This window comes from Triticum dicoccoides, chromosome 1B (assembly GCF_002162155.2).
Source record: "Triticum dicoccoides isolate Atlit2015 ecotype Zavitan chromosome 1B, WEW_v2.0, whole genome shotgun sequence".
Taxonomy (NCBI): Eukaryota; Viridiplantae; Streptophyta; class Magnoliopsida; order Poales; family Poaceae; genus Triticum; species Triticum dicoccoides.
Genome location: NC_041381.1, coordinates 669,081,040 through 669,093,156, shown reverse-complemented (window position 1 = coordinate 669,093,156; position 12,117 = coordinate 669,081,040). Strand labels below are relative to the sequence as shown.

The 12,117-nt window shown below is 45.6% G+C and overlaps 2 long non-coding RNA genes across 2 annotated transcripts; both read right to left on the bottom strand.

Moving 5' to 3' along the window:
• Window positions 1–5,100: 5,100 nt before the first annotated feature.
• Window positions 5,101–6,735, bottom strand: LOC119349530. The gene is made up of 4 exons (XR_005169455.1): window positions 6,619–6,735; window positions 6,373–6,530; window positions 5,821–6,292; window positions 5,101–5,505 (listed from the first exon to the last, which is right to left on the bottom strand). It is a non-coding gene; the product is annotated as an uncharacterized LOC119349530 (long non-coding RNA).
• Window positions 6,736–7,500: 765 nt separating this feature from the next.
• LOC119349531 lies at window positions 7,501–11,762 on the bottom strand. Its single transcript, XR_005169456.1, has 4 exons — window positions 11,602–11,762; window positions 11,473–11,507; window positions 7,794–10,584; window positions 7,501–7,688 (listed from the first exon to the last, which is right to left on the bottom strand). It is a non-coding gene; the product is annotated as an uncharacterized LOC119349531 (long non-coding RNA).
• Window positions 11,763–12,117: the final 355 nt, after the last annotated feature.

Sequence of the window (12,117 nt, the reverse complement as noted above, 5' to 3'; positions counted from 1 at the left end):
AAAACACATCGAGTTGGACATTCATTTTGTCAGGAAGGAGGTGGCCCTCGGCGAGTTTCACATTGTACATGTGCCTACTACACATCAGCTAGCCGACATCATGACTAAGGGTTTACCGACATCTGCATTTCAGTCTTTCCGGTCCGGTCTTTGCGTCTTGCAAGGCAGCGATGACTCGACTGCAGTGGGGTGTTAGCGAACATGTATTCTCTACATAGTCTAGCGCTAGTCCTTGCGATAAATTACAATTGGACATGCAGCCACGCGAGGTTGATAGCACGCCCACCCATTCCCACGCGATTCGTGCAAGTTTTTATATAGGGAGCAATGTATATTGATATCTCCGGGCTGTATCAATGCAGTATAGAGTCTGTGTTCCCTCTGAACTCTCAACCACATGCTCCACAAGACAATAGCACACAAGGACATAAGGTGCATTGAATCGCTTGTCAGTCACAACGGCTACCTCTCGGTCTCTTTAAACCAGTCGGTCTTCTTGTTTAGGCAGTTCAGCCATTCTTGGCCGCTCTCCATCTCGCTCTTGTTTAACACCATCGACTTGCCACAGCTGAGAAACATGTGTTCATCCATGCGTCAGGGCAGTTTTCCACCACCTCCATCACTTTTCCTTTCAAATCAGGTCGCCCCGAGTGCAACGTAGAGTACGTGGTCTGATTCATTTCTGGCACAGTTTTGAATCCAGACGGGGTGGCATTTCTACTAGAGCCATGGTGTAAGTTCATCATCCATCGTTTTTCATCTCTCTCTTACACTCCGCCTGGCTAATCCAATTTCTTTGCAGGCAGGAGGATGCAGATTTGAAGTGGGAGAATATGTACATTCAGTACTTCAGCACGAGATGGGGTCACCTACTATCACCTGCTGGAAGAGGATCAAGGCTGGCTGAAGATCGTCTTCATCATGTGCCTTGCAAATCTAGTGGCCATCATCGTGCTCTTCGTTCGGTCACAACAACTGAAACTCATTCCCTGTACAAGGATCGTCGTCGTTGCCTGCATTCAGCAGTGCACTCAACCAGATCGTCCGCGAACCACTACTTACCTAGTAGTATTTATGTTTTGTCATCATTCCCCCATGTATCTCCTAGTAAGTGTTGCTTCTTCACCTACCACGCAGGCAGCGTGTGTTTATGGGCTGTCCACTAATAATTGAGCTTTGCAACGCTGCACTTAATATCCACTATTAGCACTTGCTTGCCTTGGTCACAAACGGTAATCATTCCTATATACTCCCTTCGTCTCAAAATAAGTGTCTCAAACTTAGTACAAATTTATATTAAAGTTAGTACAAACTTGAGACACTTATTTTGGGACGGAGGGAGTAGTATATTATAAATCTCCATCTTCCCATATAATTAGAGCATCTCCAACAGCCGCCCAACGGGCGGCGCGCTAAAAATGCGTTTGCAGCGCGTCGATCGCCTGTTTTGGCGCGGTGGGAGCGCTGGCTCCAGCGGTCGCTGTAAACTTTAGCGCGCGCACGTAGCTCCAGCAGGTGCGCTAAAATGCAGCGCGGGCGAGCAGCCAGCGCTTGCCATATGTTGCATTTTGGACACAAAATGAATTTCAAACATCAAAACAAAGACATGGCATAATTTGAATCACACAACAACAAGTTCATGATGACATAAAAAGTTCATGCCCACAACATCATCCAACCAAGTTCAAAATCCGAACCAAGTTCATGACACAAAAGATCACACCAACAAATGGCCCATAAACAATCAAGCCTCGTCCTCGTCTTCATCTTCCTCTTTCTCTTCCTCTTCCTCTTCCTCCGATTCATCATCCGAAGACGATTCTTCCTCCTCCTCTTCATTGTCGCGCACGGTGTTGGCAAGAGCTTCAACGGCATCATGCGAAGGTGTTGGCACGCCGGAAGACATTCCGCATATGCCGCCCAGAGGTGCTTCCATGCCTCCCATGAGAGACGCAAAACTCATGCCTCCCATGCCGCCAATGCTGCCCGGAGATGCTCCGAAGCCACCCATGCCTCCCATGGTCTCCGTGGTAGCTCCAAAGCCACCCATGGTAGCTCTGAAGCCACTGATGCCTCCCATGCCACCAATGCCACCACCACCCATGCCGCCAATGCCACCGCCACCCATGCTGCGAATCATGACTCTTTTTTGGATCAAGACTTCTTCACGGGCAAGATTGACATACTCCTTTTGCGCCTCATTGAGGATAGATGTGTCCAAGAAGAACAAGTACTTCTCCCAATCCAACAACCTAGATTGTTCCTCCATGCCCACCTTCCTCTCCTCCAATGCCACCTTCCTCTCCTCGGACGCCACCCTCCTCTCCTCGGCCGCGGCATCTTGGTTCCTTACCATCTTCCTCACCTCGTTCGCTTTTTTTCTTGCCTTTACAATAGCTTCCATAGCATTTTTGAGCTCATCACCTCCTTTCCTCTTCTTCTTTTCTTTCACGTCTTTCTTGCACCCATCCGGTCGTTTTGGCTTCGAGTATGAAACTGAGTTTGGTGTAGGGCTTCTCTTGCCGTCATCACTTGATGCCTCCTCCTCATCATCATCCAACTCAATTGTTTGCTTGAGTTTGTTACTCTCATCAACATCATAGATATAATCACGCTTCTTCCATTTCTCATCATCCTTCAATTCCTCATAGCAATGAGGCAAGGTAAATGGTCTCCTTTCTTGATCTTCCCTTTCTTGCTCTTCTTCTCCTCTCCTTTGAATAAGTTTTGTGCAATATTGAACTACAAAAAAACAAAACAAGTTATCACTACAAACACCAAGAACAAGCATGATGAACATGGATGAAATGGCACTTACCCTATCTATACCATTAGTGCCACTTGGGTTCAACTTGTCAACAACCTTTTGTGCGGCCACCCACTTTTGACAATCTCGGTTGATTGTCGACCACCGGGAGCGAAGAGATCGTGTCGAGCGGTCGATTCCACTCTTGTTTGTAGATCAAAGTGCTCCTTCATCCGGCTCCAATATGCATCTCTACTTTGATCAGCTCCAACGGATGGATCCCTTGACACTTGCAACCAAGTATTGCATAGCAAGACGTCTTCATCATTGGTGTAATTGCCTCCTCTTCCTTTCGGTGCGTCGACAATGCCCTCACCATCCTCGTCCACCTCGAACTCATGGTCATCGAAATGCATGTCATTGGTTTGAGACCAATGAGAATTGTTAGAGCCAACACCCATAGTTGACATATATGCCTCATCGTTGAAACTACAAAGTATATACAATGAAGAAAATAAGCTATCTATATGTATGCATTCAAAAAATAACAACAACAAAAAGTTGGCAAAATTTTATACCTTTGGGGCATTTCCTCGAACACCTTGTGCGCGTCGGCCGCCGGCTCAACAAGTGAGCTCGCCGGCGCTTCGGTAGCCGCCGTGTCCGCCGCACACCCCGCAAGCTTCTTCCTCAACGGCTTGGAGGAGCCAGAGCCGTCCGCCGCCTTGTTCTTCTTCGCGGATAGCTTGCTCTTCTTCGGCCGCGCCGCATTTGGGAGCTTCGAGATGGGGGCATGTGGCTCGGCGGGCGCCGGCACGACGCCACCCGCCGCCGTGGTCATCCGTGGTGGCATGAAAAGGCTGCGCGCGATACCGGTGCTTGGAGGAGCGCTGGCGGAGGCGAAGCTAAAGCTCCCCGCGCTAGGGTTTGCAGCGGCGGCGGAGGGGTCACGGGTGTAGGAAGGGGTGAGGGGGGTGCTGGCGCCGGCGTCCATCGGGTCAATTTGCTGGCGGCGGCGGGGCGGGGCGAAGGTGGTGCGGCGAAGAGAGTGCGGCGCGAGCGCTCGAGTGTGCGGCGCGCGGAAGCGGGCGCATCAAATACACAGGCGCGATGGCGATTCGGACCGTGCGTTGTACTCTATATGCCGCGCGTGCGTTTATCACGCGTCCACACTGGAGCCCAATTATCGATTGCGCATGTGCTAAAAGGGACAAATTTACGGCGCGACATTTATTTAATGTGCGGCTGTTGGAGATGCTCTCAGTATCAAGGACATGCCTTCAAGAAAGTGCATGACATAATTTAACTGTCCCAGCAAAACAGCCATAAAACAGATGTTTAATTCGCGTGCAGTTAGTGTTTAATGCTTGCACGTGTGAGGTCATTGTGCTATTTATCAAGCGCAGCTGCTCAACAGGGTACGCTGCCAGTCCCAGGCGTCCTTAGAATTTAATAAGCTTCCGCTTCTGTCTTCATCTTACCGAGCATCACACATTTAGATAAAAGTACAGTACTGTAGTGGAGATCGTCTGAATTCGAAAATCATATGAAAGCATACCTTGACCTACCCAAGCTTATCATCTAGAGCTACATAACTTTCAGGCATCCTTTGGATCTTTACCCTCGTCAGGATATATATCTTGTAACACTCATGTATATCTTGTAACACTATTTTGGCGCGAGTTAAATAAGGCACTCATGTATATCTTGTAACACTCAGATCAATCAATACGAGAACAGTGTGTTGCATGAACCCCTCTCCCCCTCCTCTCGCTCGGTCTCTGACACCCTGGCCGAATCGAAAATGGCCGGCCTTTGGATGTCAGTGCTTTTTCTTTCTCATTGCGGCCCATCACCTTTTAAAAGGCATGTAATACATGAGCTAAGAATATATTCATTTGCCTAATAATAATAATAATATTCATATATCATTTTGCAACTCCACACTAATATGATTTTCAAATAGCGTTGTTCTATCAGGTCTTTTGTCTGAACTTTCTGAAAAAAATTCCATATAAACCAACAACACAAACAGGTTGAAGTCGGATATATAACAGGGTGAAGGTAACTCATATGTGACCTCACTGGTGTATGGCAAAGCAAGACATCATAACAACGACAAAACAGCATGAATAACTGCATCAGTACACAAATAACCATCCCATAATATAAGAACATTTTTCAAGCTAACATAGCTTGAAAACCTTCTTATATTATGGGACGAAGGGAGTACTTAGGAAACACATATCTCAATGATGGAATGACCTGAATACACCAGGTGAAATAAGAAAGCAGCAAATCTACTACAGGCTGAAGATCAAGCACACAACCATTTTCAAGAAGGCACAGTGATAGGAGAGCAAACCTTATGACCAAATAAAAAGGTTGAACATAGGGAATACACAGGCATAGCATTGCACTGATAATTATAGATAGATTCGCTAGCGCAGCCCAACAAGTACAGAAATATCATCAGGAGAGGCAGGGGAGAGCAGAGAGTTCGAACGGCGATATTTACAATGCTTGAAAGTGGCCTGGTTCAGATCTTAAATAGGGAATATCACCAGAGCTTTGACATGGCTATTTGAGCGCCAAAGACTGGGTTTGCAAACACGCAACAAACGTAGTAGGAGCGTGTCCAGAAGGGTGCAAAGACAGGCACACGAAGACAACTGCAGTGAATTAGTCTTGGCTTGTCCTTGTTGGCATAGGCTTTAGGGGCCTGCGCCAAAGTAGCGACCGTCGATATACAGAACAACCTGATGAAAAAGACAAGGAAATTCATGAGATGAACGCCTCCACATGGCATTCACAAGTATACAAGGGATAAACGGCTAGTACAATGGAACGAATCATATATGTAGTTCATCAGTCATAGGCACAAATTGTGGATCGTTTAGTACAAGGGCAAGTGTCATGGCAGTAGAAGGCACAGCCGAATGGCATTATAGGAGTGATTCACAACACATTCATATGAAAGGCTGAAGGAATGGTGAAATCAGTGGACCTCTAGTATCATACAGCATCAGCAAAGCTTTCCAAAACAATTTGGCCAAGAAGAGCATAAATACAACCTTTTAAAAGAGCTTCCTGGGCCGTGTGCATCTTTTGATGAAAGTGTGAATGGTCCAACTGGCGACATCAGTGAGAAACCAGAGAGTACACCAACTGAGCCTGTACCAGAAGAAGGGCGAGAAGCTGGGGAAGCAGGACCAAATTCTAACGGCCCAAGCTCAGGCTGAAAGGTCTGGTCAATCCGATTAACTTGGAAAGATAGCTGGTTGCTTGTAGGCTTGAAAATTTTGTTGGAAATGGCCACCACCAGGCGCTACGTCTTTGTGCCATTCTGGTAACTTCCACTGGGAGGGTTACATCAGCTCCTACTATCTGCGCAAGGTCGCGAACCTCTGAATAGTGAATACCCTGGATACTTTTGCCGCAGCAAGGTTAGAAGTGGTTTGCCTATTGCTGCTCTGCCAGCTCTCTCAAAGAACATTGGATTCAGCCTCAGCTGATCCATCAGTTGCAAATGTGCAGATAGAATATCTGAACAACAAAGCACAAAAGATCTAATCAGTCAGAGCAGAACGCACTGACTTGAAGGACAACTTGGCAAAAGCGCTTACGCCGGCTCTGCCCCAACGGAAGAGCAACCTTGGTCTGAGCAACGGAACCTAGGCCCATTAACCTACGCAGTCTTATGGCAGGCAACGCACGAGAGGAACCACCAACGCTGATCAGAGCCCAGACGCATGATGGTGACCTTACAAATGAAAGGCTTGCCCTGCAGAAATGAAACTGTGTACTGTTTGGTATAAGAGAATATAGACAGGACAGTAAAAAACAAAGTGTTTGAAAGAGGACAAACATACCAAATTATCTAATGGATCAAGAGCAAGAAGCTGCTTAAAAGTCATTTCAACTGGAGGCTCACAAATGGACGCCCCGACGCCTTGCTCTATCAGTGCATAAACTGCAACAGGAGCAACCTATTTCCCAAGACTAGAGAGTAAACTAATAGAGATTTAGTAAAGGGGTGATCAACAAGGGCAAGCACAGGAAATTTTCAACAAGGAGAAAGACCTAGAATGGAAGGCGTTGATCTCTGGCAGATCCTCGTTAATGTACCAATGGCAGGCGGAGCTACCACTTAGCGATTTAACACCTGGTTTAAAGAAGCAGATACAAAGATAGAATAAGTAGAAGACACAATCAGCAAGTATATACATCAATAGATCGTGTTATGATTGAGAGATATGAATACCTTGAGACATTTTTGGCAGGGTCCCTACAAATATGGCTACGACAGCACTTTCTATACTTGCAGCACGAACATCCTCGGCGGCAAATTCATGAGCACGAGCACCCCAGAGAAGGATTTTGATCTCATTACCCCTGCATTTTTGGTCTGGCATATCAACAAGCAGCATGAAACAATGTAGATCAGCGAATGCAAAGAAGCGGGAAACTCACATCAGATCAGTCAGGATTATAGTCCTAGTGTCAGAAGGCTGTGGCTGGTACATGGACTGCACAAGGATTATGTCTGACAATGCCGTAATCTGGCCAATGACATCTGAAAGCAACAAAAAAAAGCAGCAAGTGTAAGCGTGAAAGCGAGCAATGCAAACACAAGCAAGTTGTGCATTTGACACAGGTTAACTAATCTAGAAAGCAAGGTGTGTTGCTAGTTGGCCTTGGGATACCCGGAAAAGGCAAAAGGTTGTACCTGCAGTATGTATATGCATCCTCAAGACCTGGCTGAGGCACAGCGGTGCTGTATCGAGTGAACTGAATCATGTAAGGGCTCTCAACAGCCCTGAAAGATGACTTCGATTGTTGCACATGAACTTCTTCATGAGGGAGACCTTTCCTTCCCCTAGAACATCCTTCAAGTGTTCAGATGCCTCAGGAGGAAGCTGTGGATACATGTGGTGGTTCCCTGTAGTGGAAAAACATATATTAGTAAAACCCAACAGTAGCACAGGAAGCATGACAAGTAAGCTACCGTATAATGATTTAAAACATAGCAGAGTATGAAATGAACCTCTTGATCGATAACCACAAGGTTAGTATGCAGAATTGGGCCGTCATCGCTTGTCCGACGATAATGTCATAGATGAGAGAGGAACACACACACATTCCAGTTGATTTCCTTGTCATGTATCTGTGAAAGCAAGCTAATTGTATTCTTGGCCATCTACAAGCATAACATAAACCAGAGGGGGTGAATGGTAAGGAAAGAGGAAACAAATGAAGAAAAAATGCATATGCACTCACCTTAGAAGAAAGAAAGAAAAGAACAGAGGCTGGAAAGGCGGCAAGGAAGCACCGTAATACAGGCATCAGGAAAGAAGAAACCAAAAGCAACACGCAAATGGAAGCTTGTACGTTTAATAGCAAACAGATTATTCATGAGATGCGGCAGATAAGTAGGAGGCCATAGTACATGCAGCCAAGTAGTATTGAGCACAAACAAAACATAGTGCATTCAGAACAGGCATATGAACATAAATTAAAAAAAAGACTATAATATGAACATAAATTTGTCAAAAGGTAGCAAGGACAAGAGCTTAAGGGACGCAGCGATGACAAAAGATTATGAGATGCAATGCAATATCTAGAGAGGAGGCAATTGTATGTACAAGACAAAAACATTATGGACATGGTATTTAAGAAACCATCTGAAATATCTCAGGGAACACAATGTTCCTTGTCTGAGAACCAGTAGTGCCATCTTCATTTTCAATCAACACATTTAAAGCTACCTTTGAGGTCACACGGGACACGGCGACATATACTTGGCCATGCGCGAAGACAGGCAAATTGAGATACAAACCAACGTTGGCAAGGATCTGCCAGTGGCTTTTACTAATTGTCATAGCATAGCAAACCCTATCAGGAAATTGGTTCCTATGCAATTAAATGGCCATTTAGGTTGCTTGGATGTCAAACATATTCTTGGGATGTAAACGACGTCGCCAACATTAGAGCCAGTGATAACAACCGCTTCAATTACTTTGTCAGCAAGCTTTGTTACTATAAGTCGAGTGCCATCGCACAGGCCCGCTGACTGGTTTAAATTTCTAAGTAGCATAATGGGCACACCTGCTTTAAGGACCAACCTATGCCATGGGAAATTGTTAATCTTAATCTTGTTCAGGCACTCAACATGATAGAAAGCATCTATATTTCGTACGCCATCTGAAGAGTTTCCTACGGAATCAAAGCTTAAGTACTCTCTGTCATCCAAAGGCAGCAATGAAAGAACATGGTCATTTATCTTTTCAGCCATATCATTTGTTGGTGTCAGGATAGCTCTCCCTCGCAAATAAGAAGGATCAGAGTACCTGGACACTAAATTCACATAGACCGCCTGGACAATAGCATCAATCTTATCACCAGTAGTATGCACCAAGAACTCATGAGGAATAGTTACCCATGAAGGGAGCGATTCTGCTTCCGTGCAACAGCAGGGGCTGTCCCATCTCCAATAATAAGAACCCACTGTGCAAAAGCAGCAACCTCACTCTGTAACAGAGGATAATCAGTTTGCATGGTTAGGCGCATGTTGATGTTAAGGTGCAAAATCTCAATAGAGTGCGTAACTGCAGAACCCACAATGTGTGCCCTACTGCCACCCTCAATGACCAGCAAAATCTGCCTTAGGTCACCTCCTACAAAAACAACTTAACCACCGAATGGAACATCGGCCAGTGCAGGATCAATGGCAGATAGAACATCATGGAAAGACCGATCCACTGCTTTGAAGCACCCTCAATGCGCCATTAAAGCTTGTTATGAGCTCGCAACCTATTCAAGAATAACCTGCATCTTTTACGGTTTTGTGCAGTAACATCAGGAGGAAGAAGAGGAAAGAAACCATCCCTTATTGGCAGGCAGAGCATGGCTAAATTAAGAAGTCAAGGCCCGGCAAGGAGGTCAAGGTACCAAAGAGCAGGAGAGACCATGAAGGTAAAGACAACATACATTTTCTTCTTCGTACGACCAAAGGAGCTGATTTTACTGGCAATACAGGCACAGGAACTGGGCGTTGCACCACTCGACGTGGGGGTCTCACCGGCAAAAGAGGCACAAGAACCTCTGGAGGAATTGGTGTCACTGGCAATACAGGCACAGGAGCTACACATTGAACGGCCCTTCTTGGGGGTCTAACTGCCAAAAGAGGCACAGGAACCCTGAGAGGAGCAGTGCGCCGTGGAGGCATAACGTCGGCGCTAGACCATACCCCTCAAAAAACCAGAAGAGAACCATAACTGCACTGCAGCAAGGCAGAGCACAAGAACAACAAACTAACAAGTTTAAGTGAAAAAACAGGGGACACAAATTGGGAAAAGTCATAAGCAGATCAAAGGATAGATGGCAATACATCACAGTAACAAAGGCGTAAAACGTGCAAGGGATGTAGCAAGTACAATTTATTTTATTCATGTCACAATTTCCCACACTACACAAGCAGAGAGCAGGCACAACAACATTGCTCTAATACCAATAATGAATGAAGGCCTTGAACAGGAAGCCGCACAATACATGAGAGAAGAACGTAACTATGGAATGCATGGATGCTAGCAGACTCGAGTATAAGAATGAAATGTCAGCTGCCGTATAAAAAAAGTAAGCCGCCCAGCAGAAGGAAGAACAAAACAGCAACACATACGCAACGGCTGGTCAGTACGAAAAGAGCAAGCAATCGACAGTAACAGGACGAGGCAAAACAGAGAGCCCACGGCTGAAAGCAAACCTTGACACGAAGATGGAGAACCGAAGAGCTAGCAACTGGTACTCAGTAAAGCAGTTGAAGATGCTGACAACAGGACCTGCAAAACCAAAGTACAGGTGGAGACAAACTGTAAGAGGTGCATACAAAGAAAGTGGAGAAGAAAATGCAGCAAGATCTTGCAAGCGCACAAACAACTTGCCAGACGGGCCGTCAAAGCCCACTGGGAACCAACCTAATCTGCATTCGACAGCATGGTATGAAAAACTACTTGAAGCCTTGCCTTGTCTTATCTCTTTTCAGAAAAAGAAGTAGACGACAACATTAAAAGGGACTATCCAGCTTGCTTGTTTTTTTAGATGCGCCTACATATGAGATATGGCTTTTACTAGCTGTTACTCGTGCTATTTTTTAAATGAGTACTGTCTTTCGAGATATGTACTTTGTAAAATGATCAAACCATTTTTTGATTTATGCTTATGGAGTGCCGAGTGAACTGCTTGTAAGTAGCAGCTGCACCATTCAGAAGAAGAAACAGAAGACAACACTAATAAGAAGCAAAGAAAAGACTCATCGAGCATTAGACCGAAAGCACCAAAACCAAAGTATCACCATATTTGATGGCTCGACAAGCCGCATGTATGAATGAACAAGTATAGCCATCGTGTATACATGTAAGAAGGTTGTCCTGAAGGACAAACAGCAAAGCAACTGCAAGAGGCAGTGCAGGAAATCATGAAGGTCACAGAAGCATCGATCAAACCTAAACAAAGGCATGCCTCCCAAAGGGCCAACCAAGCGCCCCCATCGACGAGACTGAGAAGACAACCACACAAACAGCAGTACAGGCACAGACAGATAATCACAAGGGCGCGCGTACGTGTTCTTTTCCAACGTAATGGAGAGGACGAACAATCCACAACCACAAGTTGGCAAGATAGATAGGCATAGCCAAACAAGAAAGAAATGCAGGGAAATCACGCCCAACCTGTCTCGCCGACGCGCAGCGAACGAGCAAAGAACCTGGACGCGGAACAAAACAAGAAATAGAGGCATGTCAGCTCACGCGCATTCTGTCGAACAGAAGGCGAGCAAGGAAAGGAAAAAACGTACTAACCTCCCCGAGCAGCGAGCTGAAGGACGATCAAGGGCGGGCTTGATCGATGACCCTGTAAGAGGAAGGGAACCGAAGCATGGAACGAGGAGACGCAAGCGGAGGCAGCGATCGAGGGCGGTGAAGAGCGATCAAGTGACGAGCGAGTGGGCGAGGATTGGGAAGAAAAGGAAGCGAGGCAGCACACTGTTTGTGTGTGGGGCCCGACTTATGTGGCCTCGTTTTAATGAAATGGAACTTTTTTGGTGTGAAACTTTAACAAATATTTTGATAGCTCGCAAAATTTCATCACCAGATGACATTCGTATAAAATATAGCAAAAATAACATTTTGGAGCATCAGATGTCATATGATGATGAAATTTTGTAAGCAATCAAACAAACATTTGTCAAAGTTTCATACAAAAAATCAGAATTTTTTAAAAAATACTGTTCACATGAGCTCGGAATCATAACAGACGCTTCCCACAGTTGAGAATTTTCCACGTGCACGGGAATCCATGGGGAAGAAAACCATGGG